We start from the raw sequence: 19,254 nt of genomic DNA on the forward strand, positions 1-19,254 counted from the left end.
AACAGAGCGGCGTTCAACAGAAGTGCTTCCGGGCGTTCACAACATGCATGTAAGCCAATAATCATCACCTTGGCTTGAGAAAGGCTTCACCACCACTCAAAGCCTCGTGAAAAACATCTAGCCTCGCGTGCCTGGAAGCACACTCGGAGTGCTTCGAGCAGCGTGTCCGGACGCTCTCCTCCGCGGCTGCCACATGCAATATGAAGACTTAATCAGGTCTCCTGTGCAGAAGCCGTGTCGCATTCTGAGAGAATTCCCCTTGCAAGGAACTGGTGGGAACCCTTGGCAATAACACGGAGAAGCCTGCAAGGCCTGTCAGCCCGTCTTCACGCAGCTCAAATCGGCACTCGGCTCCGGAGAACTTCCACCGCCGCGCTGACACGCACTCGCTCGCTGGCTGACACGAATCTCAAGCATCACTTCAACCGTCGTCTCCGTCCTTCAACATCACACTCGACATGTGGCGTGTGCATGGAACATTCCCGGCACAAACACGAACTGAATCACTCCGGCTATTAAATGAGACGCTGTGTGGCACAGAACCGTCTCAAGATAAAGCCCACATGCGCACAGGAGTGCAGATGTTTTAGCATAAAGGAGGCTTAATTGAAGGCAGCTGGGACGCCGCCACCGTAACTTCATTTGACATAAAGTCTTCAATGCTTGGCTCCATGGGTAAACTTTTTTATGATGAATCACAACTTTTATACTTAGTAAACAGTGGCTTGAGCTGCGTAAAACCCACTTTCCAGTGCTAACTCATGCATCTGTTGAACTATGAGTATTTTACTGTAAAATATTGGTATTCATTTGAGTCAAAGCAAATGTATTTTAAAATCTTGCTTGTGTAACGATAAATGTGATTTTGAGCTCATTGTTGAGCTCAAATGCTACAAATATAATTTCACAGTAACAGGTCGTGACATGATACCTTTTTTTTTTTTTTTTTCATTTCATTTAAAAAAAACAATTTAAAGTAAACTAACAAGTTTTTTTAGGTAAACTTAATTGGGGGATAAAAAATTGATGTTCCATACGTACTTTCATACTTTGCTTTTAGCTACAAGGCTGATGAACACCTTTGGGTTTTACAGTGTTGCCATCGGGAAGTTTCTTTAATCCCAACTCCGATCGGCATTTATTTACAGTGCTCCTTTAAAATGCACAACAAACTCGAGATGAAAAGAGTTTTAAGAAATCAACGCAAAGCCCTAATTCCTTTGACAGATAATATCAACTCAAGATTTCAAGATGGCGACTGATTTTATGTGCCACCAAAATGCAAGGAGAGAGCTTTTAATAATTGATGGCGCTGGAGCACGAAGATAACCGCTCTCCTCCTGTTATCAATCATTAATGGAGTTTCCATCAAAAACACTTCAACCCCTCAAGTATCAAATCTCTCTTGAAGGTGGAGGACCCACATTCAAACATCCCACTTTATCAAAGGGCACACAATGTGCTCTCCCTTTCTCTCATTTCCGCGTGCGCAAATTAGGATAATAACAGCACAAATTGCAAAATTGTTCACAGCCTAAGTGTAAAAGTAGGCATTTTAGCAGAGGTCTCCTTGTGAGTGATGAGGGTTAATGGGAAAATTCTAAATGTTTAAATCACAGGGGGGGAAACAGCTTTGCCAGGCAGCGTTTATTACTTTCTTTCTCACTCTGTTTTGTGTGTGTGTGTGTGTGTGTGGGTGTGTGTGTGTGTGTGTGTGTGTGTGTGTGTGTGTGTGTGTGTGTGCAGACGTGTTCTAAGCCGGAGTTCTGGAAAGCTGCGAGGCCAGTCTGCTCAAAGTTACGCAGGACGCGATGTGCATCAGCGACACTCACAAAGAGCCATAACACTGCTGCTAACCTTTAAAACAACCACAAGGTTACACACACACACACACACACACACACACACACACACACACACACACACACACACACACACACACACACACACACACACACACACACACACACACACACACACACACACACACACACACACACACACACACACACACACACACACACACACACACACACACACACACACACACACAGCAGAGTTTCAGCGAGAGTTTACTGCTTTGGACTGACTGTAAGGGATCAGCCAAGATCCGGCTGTCTCAGAGTCCGCAGCCCTGCCTGCAGTACATTGTGTAAAGTGTACTTATATCCTTGCAGCATCTTTTCAAACAATCCCACACTCTGCCACTGACGCGTGCGCACACAGGCACACACACACACACACACACACACACACACACACACACTAGACATACACGTACTAGACTGCATAAGCGCTGCCGCTAAGTGATAGCAGAAATGATAGAGTATCCCTAATTACCCATCAAGATGGTTTTGACAGTGTGCTGTGTGCCAGTGATCAGTGTCATGGCGCAGCGCCAGCAGCGACTTGGTTCTGTTTGATTTGTAGCTGCAGCCGAGTAGCGGGTGGTGTGCTATCAGAGCTGCAGTGCCACACACTTTCACTCTCTCTCCATCCCCTCTTTCACCACCCTTAGACACCCCCCACCCTCCTCTCTCTCTCTCTCTCGTACTGTCCTGTCCTGTTTCACTGTTCTGACCTTGCCTGTCATCGATGTGAAACAGCTTTTCAAGGCCGCTGCGTAACAGAAAGGAGAGGACACAGAGGATTTAGATGGGGGGGGGGGGGGGGGGGGGTTTTCAAGCTGCTTGAAAACTTCAGGTACAAAAGTGAGAAGGCTGCATCTGGATTCAGGATCCAGGGTTCTTGGAGATGGTGGGACTAAGTTTGTGAGGTGAGGTTGACAAAAGACATAAGTGCATGTACAAACCTAGTCGACAGTACATGGCATGCTTCAATAAAAGACGTAACTGCTGGGAAGCAGGTTTGAGCAAAATATCTTGGAAGTGCACTAACTGCTCCATGAAAGAGGATGAAAGTGTCCAGAAGCCCAACAATTACACTGCATTAACAGTGTGTTCAGATACATTCACTTTAATATGGAGCTTAAAGGAGCTTTTACAGCTATAATAGCTTCCTCTTCTTAGAGGGCGTTCTACAAGATTTTGGAGTGTTTCTGTCGGAATATGTGACCGTTCATTCAGTAAAGCATTTCTGCACTGATGTTGGACAAGAAGACCTGGCTCACGATCTACAGTTCATCCCAAAGGTGATTGATGGGGTTGAGGTCAGGTTTCTGTCCGGGCCAGTCCAGTGATTCCACATTCTTGTTTTGTGTGCCTCCGGCAGTCACGCTGGAATAGGAAAGGCCTTTCCCCAAACTGTTGCAAGAACTTTCTAAAAATGTGTGCGTGATTTTTAGACATTTGTGGCAAGAGGTCTGATTAAAACACCTGAATTATGTCATTATTACGCCATATATTGTATCGAGGAATGCCACATATGAAAAAAAAAAATCCATTTGTCTCATGTAACCAGTTCATTAAAGTCAGGGGCACAGGGAGCTGCAGCTGACCCCCATGTAGGGTCATATCAGGGCAAACGCCCAGAAACAATTACACACACAAAACAGCATATCAGAATAACTGTTTTGTAACCGTGAGGCGACCGTGCTAACCATTAACCCCTCTTGCAGCCATTTATTAACTTAGAAATCACCATTCTTTCAGTAAAAATGACTTCCTTGTTGAAGATTGGGATAAAACCCGGTCAATCAAAGACTGCCCTGTGAGCCGCAAATACAGCAATTGCCACTCTTTTCCTTCTAATCCAGTATTTGCAGACCATCAGTAAAGAGCGTCGTTGTGAGCTCCACTCGTAAAGACTTTGAATTAATGCATAAAAGATGCGTCACTGCAATGCATCTCATTACTGCTGTGATAATGTAGATTATGATAGTGCCAGCATGGACCTATGAAAGGGAGATTTATACAGTGTAAGCATTCAGTGAGCCTTGGCCATGGTACAATAAGCAAAGTGAATTAATGCTCAGAGGCAGCCAGTTAATATTTGCTTAGTGAAATGATAGCTGAAACCTGCAGCACAGATAGTTTTCATAAACTCTTTTTAAAGAGTACACTGGCCACCAGTTTGTCAGGTCATGAGGGCTAATCTTAAACTATTGCCACTGAAGAGCCGCCTCTACACATTAGACTGTACGGTGTGTTACCTCAGTCACTTAACCTCTTTGTAATGACAAAATGTAAACATTTATTGTCACCCTTTCTTGCGAAAGCTCTTAAGTTGGGATCATGAAGCCATCGCAGGCTTGGGCTCCTGCCAATAAGCTGTCACAGGTCAATTATCCTTCAAAAGATAAACGCAGCGTCTCACCGTGCTCTGATTTCCATCGCGGGGATTCGTACTCGATGTTGAGATACTCGCATTAAATAGAGAACAGGTGTAAGTGGGGGGGTGGAGGGCCGCCTGCTTGTCACACATGCTCGCCTTTGACGATTTTTGCTGAGTCATCTTAAATGAGCTGAATCAAAGCGGGCTTCAGATTTGGCGACTTGGGAGTATAGCGGAGGCTTTGAGGTCATCAAACGCTGCTTTAGCTTAAATGACCATATCTGTGCTGTTTGTTGTCCTACTTGCCGCCCATCTCTCAGATTTTCTGCTGTCATCTGACTGAAAACCATTGTATGTCCTTATTAAATGATTATGGATTTACCGTTTAGACGCTAATCTGATATTCGGAGCCTCAGACTGACAAACTCTGAATAAACAAACAGAGGGAAGAAAGCACCTGACAGCACACGTTGCACATTTCACAAACAAAACCTGTATTTTCTATATAAACTACATGCGAGTAGCTCACTTAGCCAGGATCCCCAAAAGACCAACAATGCTGGAAAATGGAAAATCAAAAATATAGGTTGGAAATTTGCTCTTTGACGGCTGTCTCACCAGTTCGGAAACAAAAGACATGATCAGAGCTTCGGCAATAGAGACGCCACCGTCCTGCCAGAACCAGAGAAAAACCGATAAAAAGAAAATACAAACTGAGCGTCAGTGAGATTTGCATCACCGCGACACATCAGAAATTACAACTTTACGTAAGAATATGCAATATTATCAGCACAATATCAATCTCGGCTGATGCAGGTTTAAAGATTAGGATTATAGAGTTATAAATCAGTACTGAATACAAATCGAGTGGGGAGGTTTGAAGTGAAACGTTGCTTTCCTTTAAAGTGCAATGCTTTACTGGAAAAGATTTGATGTTTTGAGTTTATGTGTTCTGCATGTGCCATCATCAGTTTAAGTGTTTTTTTTTTTGTTTACAAGCAAATAAATAAATAAAGCTTTGCCCAAAATTGAATGTTCGATGCTCATCAAAAGACAGATGGCATGCCGGGTAAATTAAAAACACTTTTCACATAAAGTATTTTTAATTTGACATATTAAACGTTTGAGAACACACCACTTTTATGTTCACATCGGATCATGCGCCGAGATTAATACGAGCAGGTAAGAGGAATATGCAAACTCTGAGACATATTATTGGAAAATGGCTGCACAGGTTGGAAAATATCAGCAAAAATAATTCAATCTGATGTTCCACTAATTTCAAACGGGCCTTATTGGCTTGTTCAGCATTACTCTGAATATTCTTCTCAGCCACTGCCGCTAACCACTTCTGTGTGCTTTGGAAATTGTGTTGACAGGATGATAAGACGCCAATGATTTGTTAAGTGTAAAAAAAGATATATTAAAAATTCCTTCCCTAACAGAAAACACGGCCACAATGTCATACCGCATCAAGAAATGAAAACAAAGGGCCAGTTCACGCAGATCGCCATGCTCGCGGTTTTACATGTTGAGCTCATTACGGACACATCGGACTCTATTTACATTATTACCGATCATATCTCAAAGCGATCCGTACGTTTACCGACTGCTTTCCAAACATTGCGACGCTGTAATGAAAACCAGCTTGATGATCCGGAGATACTCGACTCGGTTCTAAGACAGACAGTTCGTCACAGCCTGCAATGTGTCCCGCAATTGTGTGACAGTGAAAACTACAATCAGGAACTATTGTCACAACTCGCCATACAGTCAAAAGCTGAGAAAGCGGCGCTTTGACAAGCTGTGTTGTCGAGGACAAATCAAATCAGAATGGCAAGTGAGTAAACACAGATGTGAAAAAGAGCATGCAAATCTGGTAATTTCGCTCTTAACAGAGGTTGCTGTCGAATTTCTGATGGAGCATCTTCAAATAGACCAGCAGGAGGATTTTTTTCAACTGCACCAGTACATTCGGATAGCATAACTTAGAGGCGAATAAATACATGGCGCATTGTGATGGATTAGCTGTTTCATTTGAGGCTTGCAATTCAAACTTCATAATTTAGTGGAATGATTGGAAACAAATGGCTGCCTAGAAGGCAGAAAATCAATCTGAAGATGTTGGAAAATGTACGTCGAAGTAAAATACATTGCCAGTAATTTGTAGCAAATGAGCAATAACCTGGCTCTACAACATTCCCAACAAGCATGTACCGGTCCCGCCACTTGGCATGAACTCACCTGTTCTCCAAGAGAGAGAAAAAGCTCTTGCTGCAATACCAATAAATGTCAAAACAGCACGCATGATCAATATGCAGCCATTAATCTCTCAAGAAGGTATGTGAAATATCAAACTTGGCAGAGTGCGTGTGTCAATCCACTGCTACACTCCTGCTAACAAAACCAAACAGCTGCAATTAACACCCTTTTATTCAATCTGTCATTGGTTTTGTCATTAATGGCATTGCCCCAGGCACGGGGTTCCGGTTTAACTGTCAAAATTCTCCTTTCAGATCAGCTGCTCGTCACCGCAACCTTGACAATAGCAACACGTCTCTCCTCACTTTGTGTATGTGACTGAATGGTGCAATGAGGAAGCTCAGGCGGCGGTGCCAGCCCGGTTTGACTGAGCGCCACTGGGTCCAAAGGACAGACGTGCCATCTAAAAGACGACAAACATCGCAATACCCTGGTGTGGCCGTGTGGGCGGGCGCATATGTGCCCCTGTGCAATGTGAATTTTAATGAGGAAGACGGAGGACCCAAACACGGCGATAGAGCTCTCAGATTGTCTCCCACAGCGTCTGGACTGGCGGCTGCTACTCCTCGTGACCCCGATGCTTCGAGCCACAGATCAGATCAGGGACGCTGTGCGACAGATGTCTGCCCTGGCGCTCTGTTTCAGGCATGAGTGCTGCTGGCACACTCACCAAAGAAGAAGAGGAGGAGGAGGAGGAGGAGGGTAAGAGCGGAGGGAAAGAGGAAGGAAGAGAAGGGTGAGAGCAGAGGAGAAGAGGGAGGGTACGAAAGAACGAAGGAGAAGAGAGAGGGAGCGAAAGAGGAGTTCAGACCCAGCCGTCGCATCCCACAGACTTCATCGCCGGGATGAGATCAGCTCCGTCGTCTTTCCGTCAGTCAGCGAAACTCTTTGCTTTAGAAAGTGACGCTACAAGTTTAGACATACCTCAAGCAGCTGCTTTCACCCTGCCTGACCTGCAGGAGGAACCGGGGCCCTCGCATGCACTAAATCACCCTCTTTCTGCACACAGTTCGGCAGACAGCGAAAAATAAACCTCCGCATAGCTACTCCACACAAGTGGTTTCACCGATGGCAGTGGATCCGTCATGGCTGCAGATCAGCCAGGATGTAAAAAAAGTGGATTAACAACAAAAGAGCCACAGATTTCCTACCGCAATCCAAACGCCTGTGGTTAAGTTGGGGTCATTTATGACACAAGATTACCTGTCGAAGTGAACCTGTGCATGTGCGACTGTATTTCTGTTGATCGGCTACACGGTCGTGTAAATGATTAAAAGAACTGCAAGGAAAGCATGGAAAAATAACTGAAAGCTCAAACCAAAAAGTACATGAATCTGCTTCGGAGGTCCTTCCTCCTGGTGCCACGACAGAAAAAGTAAAAGGTGACCTCTGCAAGATGACTCTTACCACTTTACTTTAACTCAGAGGACCATTATACAAAAAAAGATGAGAAGAAAGAAGAAGGGAGCTAATTATAGCCTCACAGCAGGATGGCCAGAAACAAACTTGATTATCATCATCATCACGAAGGCACAAAGGAAACCTGCTGCCTCCCCCCCTTCCACCACAATCCAATAGAGAGGCTTTTAGCCTTGGTAATGATTTTGAAAGTGACAAGTCAAACAGATTTACTGTGACAGCCTGAAAGGGACCAGCACGAACACAGTTAGTCCTCACGTGATCAAACCTCGTAGCCCTTCTCCAATTCACCCTCCCCTCTCTCAAGTCCCCCCACTTCCACTCGCCCACCCTTCCTGGGGATGGGGAAGAATGAGGCCGGCTCAATAGAGGCAAGGCAACAAGCCTATTCAGCCCCCCCCCCCCCCCCCCCCCCCCCCCCACCCCACCCCCCAACTCCCCCACCCCCAGCGACCCACCCATTCAACACGAGCCCCCTTCAAACGAGAGGGAAAAGCTCTGCTTTGTGGAAGTTACTTACTTAAAGCGACAGCCCACCAGATAAGGATCTGGTCACGGAAAACTTGTGGCACAGAGTAAATGGAGATACCTTTGTACGAATTTAACACCATTACCCATGGTTTATCAGATTTAATGAGCCATGAATGTGTAGTGAAATTTTCAGGTTGCTGGAGCTGCTGAAAACACTCGCGTAGCAGCCTCAGCCTTTTTAGTAAAAACATAATTAAAAACACTCAATTTACTTAAAATTAAAAAAAAAGGTAAGGGGGGGGGGGCATTAAAAACATAGACCATTAGGCAATCATTGCAACACTTCTTTTCTTATTACTCGAATAGAAAAAATTTGCTCTTTCTGCTACTCTTTATTTCATCCATATTCATTAGGAGGTATCTTTTGTGCCCCGAGTGACAGGATCTGCATTTGACTTTCATTTCTGCAGCTCTGAAACATGGAGCAAATTTATGTCTAAGAAGCACTGGTCCTTCCAGACCTGAGACGATTTGCCTGGTGCAGCCCCCCCCCCCGGATGTGAAAAACACCTTGACTGTTGCGAGCTTTAAAAACGGAGCTACCCTTAAAACCATCGGAGATGGCAGAGGGACGTGTGCGGAGAATTCTCAGGGAGCGGGGACCCTCCGGCTACACAGATTTAGTTTCCCCCTTTCTGGCTTCAAAAAACAAAGGAATTCCAGAGAAAAGCAGGGCAGGACCTCACCCCAAGCCACTGCCACTGCCACTGCCGCTGCCGCCGCCCCCACTTCCCTCTCTTTAGCTCTCATGAACCCACACACTCATACAGACACCACTCCTCTCTCGCCACACCGACATGTTGACTTGATCACCAGAGAGAGGTGATTGTAGAGACATGGGCAAGGAGCAGGGGGCAGCAGTGCATGTTGGTAACAGACTGTTTGGCCCTAATTCATATTTTACACTCCTGTCTGTCTCGCTGCTGTCGTTGTTGTACTTTGACCATTGCAGACCAGCTCAGACTTGTTCCATTCACACTGCAACCACGTCAGTGAGCAACAGCTACAGGATGTTGCTGGTGAAGCTGTGGCATGACACACTGCCACCACCACCCCGACCCCACCCTTTCCAATGCACCCCAACCCCCTTTACCCTCCCACTCGAGCCGGATAGGAAATGTTTGATCTCCTCTTGTGTGTTTGTAACAATGTCAGGTACAGTTAACGTACGTGATCTGAAGTAATGGGTCGTTGTTGAAAGGAGAAGGGGTAGAGAGGAGCTCATAATAAGCACCATCACCGCCTCATGCTGGATCGATGACTTAAAAATTGACTCGAGACACATGGACTTTAATTTAGGATGGTTTGAAAGAGAAAGTTGGAGTTATGAAATGATTTCTATTAAATGCTGCGAAAAGTAGGAACGCGGGAGGAGACATGAAAAGCTAAACGCTGGCCCCCAGAGACAGATACAGTTGTCCATCATCGGGGATTTACTGATCCACAAAACTGATCCTTTGGCACTATGGAGGACTGAGCAATGTAACAGGAGACTTTAGCGCTTGTGACTTTCTTCTGAACCCCACAGAGTCTTCAAGTTATTTGGACTATCGACACTTTCAAGAAGGCTGAATGTTTTGTTTACACTGTGGGGGTGTCTGGACTGCAATAGCTATGTTTTCATGTATTTTCTATCTTTTGAGACCCTAAATTTGCTTCGTGGTGTTGATGATAGATGGCTGTTTGTGTTTTCTTTCTCACTTGTTTTGATGACCTATATTCTTAAGATAGTAGGCTATGGCATGGAAGGTGGGCTCTTTTACACAGAAACAAGGACTGGTAATAAAATGACAAATACTTCTTAAATACATTTCTTTGTGTGATTTGTTTTTCACAAAGTCTTAAGGTAAAGTTAAGGTGGATTTTGAATGGACAAAACCATTTTACCGTCATGCTATTAGCAAAGATTTACAGCATAGAAGAGTATTTGAAGGGCTCACATAACCAAAATGGTGTCTCTTGTATATATGTTGCCTTGGCAACAGTGGCCGCTGATTTACATCGCTGAGATAATTTTTTTTTTGATTATGCGTCTTTTCGATGCGGGTAATCAAACAGTGACACTTTTTGGGTCAATTCATGCAGTTTGAGAACCGATTACTTATGTCCTCTCCTTGTATTCATGGGATGAATTTGAGCTTGTGATTTCAAGTCCTAAACTCAGCTTTCATCGCATGTTTTAAATGGATAACACGTGGAACATTGTCAAAATAATTATGTTATACAACAAAGTGTGTTATTCTTCGTTAAAATGGAATAAGTCTCTCAATGTACTCGATTTTGTCATTGCTTTAACTTTCAAATGTGTGTCACTCCATTCAGTTTCTTCAAGGTGACCCATGTGTTATCAGAGACAGATTTCTTTTAATGACCAGTACAGTTTGTGCTCAGGTTTTATTGACCACAAATTTCCATACATAAATCCTCTGGGTTTTGGCGTGATAGCTGTTAAAATATTTCAACAGCTATTAAAATGAATCAGCATGAATTGACAGGTACTTTAGCAGAAGGTTGGCCAGATTTTCAGTCAATGCCGGGGGTTTTTTTGTCACTAAGTAATTTAACTGAGTTCCTGTAGCTGCGAGGATAAATGAAGCGTCCAATCTTGAGATGATGAAATTCACCGTATCTCACTCAACTTGTATTCCTCACCATCACATTCCACACAAATGGCTGCCATTAAAATACTTTTCAGCGCGGCACATGGAAGTCTGGATAAGAATATAGATTTTATTGTGAAAATCACTTTGCTTTTAGCTCACTCTATCGCACATATTTGTAAAGACTAACCCAGGAGCCTTAAAACACAGGGACCCTCGCTGGTTTGTCAATAATGTTTGTGGATAATTAAAGAGCCCAGGGAGACAATGATAAACATTGTTTGGAGGCTGATCCCTGGCAAGCGCCAAGCAGTGTATCATTGCTGTCTCCGGAATACACACGATTACCCTGCTCTCATTACTGATATGATAAACGACGGCTTCCACCGTGGCTGTGGTTTGCTTGGAGGACACACAACAGGGGTACATTAGAAAGAAAAAAAAAGTGAAACACATTGCCCCTGTAATAAACCGAGGATAAACAAGAGCTGGGCTATCTGAAGAACAACTGCTGATAGTGTTTGGGATATTTGCACAGTCCGGTCTGCAGCCAGTTATACCACCTCCTACTATGTATTATAAATGGTTTAGATCACGGTTTAATAAAGCAGACTTTCGACTCCAGATTCTTTATTTGTTTCAGTCCTCATCACCCCTCTCTCCTCTCTTCATCCCTTCACAGAGAAGGAGCTCAGCCCCGGTCCACCAGCGCGTCTCTTTTTACACTCGGTGTGTCCACACACAGAGGTTTAAAATATGCCCCTTTATCTGAGCTGCCCAGGCGGGAAAATGAAAGGGATGTCGGCCCTTAGAACCCTGGGAAAGCGCCTGGCTCGAAGGAGGGGAGGGCACCGAGTGGGCAAACACACTGCACACGGTAAAATACTTTTTTTTTTCCCTGACGCTGAGCGACGTCAAGGAAGCAGCCTCGGCGAGGCCGCAAAGGTCATGATTATATGCCTATATGATTTAGAGGGGCTCTCCGCAACGGACATCATTAACACAAGAACCGACATCTTGTCTCGCAGTCTCCGCTGCGCCTCAAAACCCTGCCACCGTTTCCTTGTTTGCACTTTTTAACGCACCACTGCAAAGAAAAACGAAAGCCGGGGTTCAATATTGACGACTCGTCTCCCTTTGCAGTGTTTGCATGTGTGAGGATCCGTGTTTTCTGTGAGAGCAGACGCTGCATGTGACTCCGTCTCCCCCTCATAACTGATATCGCAGGCGAAGAATGGGAACGCTGTCCCTTTGCATTAGCAACCCCTGGTTAATTTACTTTGTCAGAAAACAAGGAAGTATGTTTCCCTGGAGGCCATGTTGGAGACAATTCGACCGCCTTCATAGAATCTCTGCCATCACTCTGCCTCTCCCACGCAAACCTCCACCGGAAAATCGGCATCGGCGAGCACTTCGACAGACAACAGTGCCGACGAGACAAGAGACTGTTTATAGCACAAATGATATTATAAACACAGCATGTGGTGTATTATCTTTAGAAAATGATTCATTATGGCCTATAAGCTAGGAAGATTTGCGACGTGCTGCGAGGAGGGTAACTAAAGTGTATCTGAAAATTAATTCACATCATCTGGAACCCTCCAATCAAATGGCATAGCTGCTGTTTGGAAAAATAACAGGTTATTGACTCAACCCAGCAGGCACAGTTCTCCGTCGGACTTGTTGGTCTAATACCTGGCATGAACTCAAGCTGCACGAGAGAGAGAGAGAGAGAGAGAGGGGAGAGAGAGAGAGGGGAGAGCCCGAGCGCGGTCCTGTGAGTGGCTGTCTGGCGAATGAACCCATGTGGGGCACGGTGTAAGGTGTGAAGACCTCTTGGAGGAGGCTGGAGCCCGCGCTGGCTCGCAGGCATGCTTCAGCATCAGGAGGGACAAGGCAAACACAGCAGATCAGTGCAGAAAACCGTAAACCCACTGACCCAGCATGAAGAGGGAGAGGGGACTAATTAGTGACTGTACTTACAACTCAAAAGGAGAGAGAGAGAGAGAGAGAGAGAGAGAGAGAGAGAGAGAGAGAGACGAGGAGAAAAGGGGGGGAACACAAGGGGAGCGCACACACACACATCCATCCATCGACACACACACACACACACACACACAAAGCACACAGTTGGAGGATGAGGACAATGAGTTTGTTTAGCTTAAACAGGATTTACAAGCCAAACAGACACACGCCAACGCCACTCACTCAGACACATACTATCTCTTTTCCTCTCAATCTCTCCCCCTTTTCCTCTGTGTGTCTCACCAACACAAGCCGAGCTGAGAAAAGGCTCTGTGAGGATTTCACCAGGAGTGAAAAAATACATTAACAAAAAAAAAAAAAAGAAAACAGAAACCTGAGGGTAATTGCTTGAGATGGTGAGAAGTCTTGAGTGCAAGCGGCAGCAGTGGGCAAATGGACGAAGAGAGGGAACATTTTGTTCCTCCTGTGCGGGCTCCAACTCTCATATTGTTCCCGGTGAGGCCGGGGTGTCATTTATGATTCAAGGGCCCCAGCCTCGCGACGGATGGGAACAGGACATGGCCATTGTGATGTCCCCTTGCACTCGTTCCTCAAAGAACATTAAATCAAACATGCATGAGACTGTGACGGGGTTGGGGCCAGCAACTTCTCTACTTCTCCACTCTCTCCGCACTCTGTTTTACACTCGTCTCAGGAAGGGAAGAAAAAAAAAAAAAAAAAAAGCACTTAAAGGACTTGGTGATGTTGGCAGAGCTCAAGGTTGTAGTGACAGCTCTTAAGAAACAGGAGTTAAGTTAGTGTTTTGTCTACATTAAATCGACGTCCGTCAACAACTGAGAGACATTGTAAAAGCATTGATTTGTAAGAAACAATCACAAAGAGTGATACTGTTGTCGTTTGAAAGACATGAAGCTGGAGTAAGAGGGTACGACGAGTGCAACATGCAAGTTAATAATTAGTGTGAATCGCGACACCTGACAACAACTTAGTCACCAAACAAAGCTGCTTTGCCTCGACTTGAGGTTCCGATGCCTTGCTCAGGGGCTCAGCATTATTGCCAATGGCTCCCTAATCTCTCGCCGCCGCCTCGGGGGTTTACAGCGGCCACGAGCTGAACCGCAGCGCAAAGTCCGCAGCTTGAAGGACAGCTGGTGACAGGCATGTGGAATTGGGGTTTTCTTATAGCCAGTGTCTCACATTGGTCCGTTTCTGCTCCGTCTGCCAAACTGATGTCATCACAACCGGTCACGGCCGGATGACTTGCATCTGCCGGGCGCTTCATTTTCTCCGTATTAGTTACACTGCAATTACCAGGTTTTTTAACTTGAAGAGCGCTTAACGGCAGACTTATGGGTAGAATTACAACGGCGTTTAGGAAGTAGTAAAGCATCTGACACGAGGGCGCAACCTCGGCTCAAAAGTGAACATCGCGGATTCTTAACTCCCTTATTCACAAAATGAGAATTTTAAAAACGCTCTGAGGCAACGCAAGTTTTCCCTTATTAAAAAGACGGAAATAGGCACAGTGACAACAAAGGCTCAGTTTAGATGAAACGCACTGCCAAGTTTGAACCACATTCAAGACAGGAAAAACAGAGAGGAGAGAGAGAGAGCGAGAGAGAGAGAGGAGCGAGAGAGAGAGCGAGAGAGAGACAGCAACAAAGACTGACTTCTGCTCTGGACACAAGTGGGTGGGTTTGGGCTCGTGGCGAGACACCAGACTACAAGAATCCGTGTCAAGTGAACAGGCAGCAGGCATTTCACAATACTCCTCAAACAACGGTTAGATGAAATGTCAGGCTGTCAAAACACTGATTAACGTTCGCCAGGTTTTAAGCACGGAGCAGGATGCAGCTGTGCCGAGGCGCAGTAAACAGCAACAAAGACTGTGCAACTTGGTAAATTGCTGAGTAACAAAAAGCTAATTACTCAGACACAAGTAATTAGTTGGAGTTTTTTTTTTTTTTTGGTTTTGTTTTGGGGGTTTTTCTCTCCCCTGTATGTACTTCTAATCAGTGTTACCTGGGTGTTTTACAGAGGTTGAAGGAGAGAGGGGAGTAAGGTGCCACTCACCGCCTCAAAAACTTGATGTGAAAAATTGCGTCGTTGGAAGTTGACTCAACCCGTGAAAGAGCCAAGTGAATAATACTGCCACAATTCGCTTCAAATCAAAGAGGGGTCTGTTTTTCTCTCTCTTACTGATACTATTAATTAGAATTTTTAAATAGCCACACTGGGCAAACAATGCGTCCAGAGGAGAGTCATCTCGACATTCTGCCTCCGTGTCTGGTCTGAGGAGAAAGCATACTGTTGGATACAAACATCCATCTTCTCCTTCATATTTTGCTGCAACTTGTAGCGCTGCCAGAGCATCGTTCTGTCTCTGGTAAAGATTTTCACTGTGCATCTCCGGCAAAGAAATCTCCTCCACAATCTGGCACCGAGGCCTGAACAATCCAGCCCCTCAGTGAGCATGCTCGAATTTGCGCCCGGCACCGTCTTAAGAAGCCTTTGAAAACACACAAATTTGATTTCAAAGTGAGTCTACTGGAGCCTTTAGCCTGTTTAGTGAATCAGACACTCTTCTGTCTTGTCTCGCAGCCTGGCAGGCTGGCTGCAGAGAGGCCCCAGGAGGGACAACAGAAGGAAAGAAAACTCTCTCTCACACACACACACACACACACACACACTAACACACACACACACGCACGCACACACACTTCCAAGTTTCAAACAGTTGCAGATGGCTTTAATTCCGTGCCCCCTTTCTTTCACAATTTATCAGGTAACCCACTCTGAATGACTGTGCCTTCTCATGATTTTCTGGGATGACTTAATGCTCCTTCTTTGGTTTGTTGGGAGGAAGAAAGAAAGAAAGAAAGAAAGAAAGAAAGAAAGAAAGAAAGAAAAAAAAGAAAAGTTGAATGGCACTAATTAATATGGTGCAGCTGACTAGTGTTGCTGCTGAAACAATTTCATTACATCACCAATTTAAATTACCGAGAAAGGAGACACTGGAGGGTGCACCCATCCAAAATCTGTTTACACACTTTCTTAGACCCACATGCAGGAAGTACACACACACACACACACACACACGCACACATGCACACACGCACACACGCGCACACGCACACACGCACACACACAATAACATACACCTGCAATCCAATGCAATACTCTTGCAATGAACACCGCAGCTCTTTTAAGTCTGTAATGTTTAATTTTAGTTGAAACTGTGTCAGATTTCTTCGGAATCGGGGGCTCTTTGGTGTTTGAAAAATGACTGATGTGCTCCCTGTGTTGACAGACTATGTTCTCTTACATGCGGTTGGATGATAACGGGAATAAAAGCACATTCATCAAGATCTTTGTGTTTATAGATCATACATGTGAACCGTTTGTGTTATAAAGAAAGGATCTGGTAAATCCACTCCTATCATGCTCATTTAAACTTGGGCAGCTTTCTGTGGCTCCTATTCAACCCTTCTCAAAGTTCAGCTGTCCTCCAGCAGCGTGCAGGGTAATGAAAGAGCAGCAGTCTCCACCTCCACCTCCTCCTCCTCCTCCTCCCTCCTGAGCCCCTCTCCTCTGCACTCTGTCCGGGCTGGCCTCACATCCAGACGGGGAGGAATTTAACAGGGAGGGTCCACCAGACTTCAGGCAGAAGGCTTGCACCGAGTCAAACCACTCTTCCGCACTGGAGCTTGGATAATGTTGCATCGCTGCGCCGCATCAAGGACTCAAGTGTGGTCAGATATTAAAAGGTGGGTGTGCGTGCACACATGTGAGAGTGGACACTGACCTGCAGCCATTGTCTCACAGGAGCAGTTGCATCCTTTTAAAATGCAATGGGCAACTCACCTATTGCCCAGGTCACCAGAGAGTGTCACAGTGGCCTCTGAAGGTCTCCATGACCTCACACTGAGAGGCACTGATCTTTGACTGATCCCTGATTGTGTTTACTGATCCCACTACACACACTCGCCACAGTCAAGGTAGCAAAGCCTTCAAACTGAGGCTGTTTCACAGATCATAGTGGGAGCAGCATATGGACATGCCTGCTAATTGCATTACAACAGGTAGCCGATAATAGCCTTGAAGGGGAGTCAACAAGCCCAGACACATAGAGTGTTAGCTAAGTGACACACATTCTCAGTTTAGCATCAACCGGCGCTGATCAGCTGATTCATCCACACAGAACCTGCAATCACTCACTTCTAAACGCATTCCTGGCGTCTTACTGTCCAAAAAAAAAAACCGAATGCAAGGAGCAGCTCTCCTGGAATAATCCTGCAGACACACCGACTTTGGCTATTTCGCTCCAGCGCAGCACAAAGCGCAGGATCCACACAGCGCAAGGTCTGTGGTATTTTACGCCGCGTAAAACGCTCTCCGTTACGGATCACGCAGCCGGAATCTGCCCCTTTTGACACGAGTTCACCAGCGGCTGTTAAAGGTTTCACGGAGGTCACCCTATTGTTATAGCAGGTAGTGCGTGTGCGTGTGTGCGTGTGCGTGTGTGTGTGTCCAGCGAGAGAGGCAAACCCTCTCTCACACACACGCTTTACATTCAATCCTCCCCCAAGAAAAAAACAAAAAAAACAAAAACAATAAATAACCAGGCGCGAAACTTACTTTTATCCGGGACCCGGCGCGTAAAAGGCGCGTATTGTTCCTCCAAAACCTCGTGCTTACGGGACTGCGCTGCGCTCCCTTCACTTCACAAAAGGCGACGCGAGAGCTCCGGAGACGGTGTGACTGAGTGACTGAATCAACTACCGTAGAGCAAGGCAAGTTGAAGTGTCAGATTACACTGGCTATTCAGTTACCAGAGAGAAGCCGTGCTCGGCGGCGGCGGCGGCGGCGGTTAAAACCCGGAGCGGATTCTCCGCGAGAAAAGGGGACGCCGACGTGTGGGGAGCGCGTGTGTGTGTGCGCTAAACTGCGCGTTTCACACAGGAGCGGACTGCAGCTGGAGGCTCTGGCTATTGTCTGAATCGCTCCCGTTTCTATCAAACACTGGAGAGCCGCACTCATGCCTTCTGTCATCCAACCAGGAGTTAATCTTTACTTCAACTGTTCTGCGTTATTATCATATTTACAGATTGCAATATCAATATTTTACCGGTATTTCACAAAATGCTCCATAACCTCCTAAAGACGAGCGATGAACACAAATGTGCATATCTTGAGTATTTCTGATCTATTTTGTTATATATGTGGTGATTTGCAGGACTGATTAAATCGCAATTAAAACCCTCGCTGCTACTTCATTGCATCTCAGTTGAGAAGATTCCTCCTGCTGTTATTCGAAACTAGTGATAATTGAAATTGTATTCAAAGAGTCAATATGTATATATATTTTAAAAAAAAAATTATGTTGAATATAAAATGAGGCGAGATAAAATTATTCTGATGATGACATGGCTGTTGAGCTCCATAATGAAAAGCATATACTCTGATGACATTATTAGTAGTAGTAGTTGTAGTAGTTATAGTAGTAGTAGTAATAATAATAATAATAATTCAGCATGTCATATTGACGGTATGAAGAGACTTTTTCCACATCTGAGTGACAGCCCCGTGACGCGCGGCGCTCCGCTCCAGTGGCTCTCCGACGGGGCTCCGGGTTTTGCGCACGGCCGGTCTCCGGTGGAAGCCTCGGAATAACAAAGACGTGTTTGAGAGCAGCGGCAGGCTGGGCCGAGTGGTGACGTCAAGGAACAATGTCTCTCCTCCCGACACGCACAAACACGCACGCATGCACACGCGCGCACGCAGCCAGGCACGCACGGCACTGCTCTCCCCGCTCCTCTCGTCCTAGTCAGGCAAGGCTGAACTGCCCAGAGGGAGGGCCGCCCAGCTCGCAGTGCATCAGATAGAATCACTCACTCCTCATGCTGTGTCTGCACACGGGATTTTTTTTTTTTTTTTTTACTGTTATTTGTGTGTTTGAGGTGGAATATTATTTTTTTTTTAAAGAAAAAAAAGAAAAGAAAAAGAACAATGGGATGGCAAATCAGTCACCGCAAATAAACCGTCATGAGAAAACATCTGAAGTCAGCCAGTTTCCTTCACTTTACAAACAACCGCTTTCCTCTGGCTGATAGATTCAGAAACAAGATCATCAATATAGTTGGTAATGATGACAAGATTAGTGTTGCTGAAAGGTAATTCACAATTTCCCTTCACACAATGCCATCGGCCTCGGGGTTGAATT

General features: G+C 45.4%; 1 protein-coding gene across 3 annotated transcripts in view; it reads right to left on the reverse strand.

Moving 5' to 3' along the window:
• Window positions 1–17,849, reverse strand: part of zmiz1a (zinc finger, MIZ-type containing 1a) — a 113,041-nt gene extending 95,192 nt beyond the window's left edge. For all 3 annotated transcript variants that reach the window (XM_080481036.1, XM_080481037.1, XM_080481035.1), the window contains exon 1: window positions 17,670–17,849. The gene's annotated coding sequence lies outside the window, so the exon portion shown is untranslated. The remainder of the gene's footprint in view (window positions 1–17,669) is intronic.
• Window positions 17,850–19,254: the final 1,405 nt, after the last annotated feature.

This window comes from Lipophrys pholis (genome assembly GCF_963383615.2).
Source record: "Lipophrys pholis genome assembly, chromosome: 15".
NCBI classification, from domain to species: Eukaryota; Metazoa; Chordata; class Actinopteri; order Blenniiformes; family Blenniidae; genus Lipophrys; species Lipophrys pholis.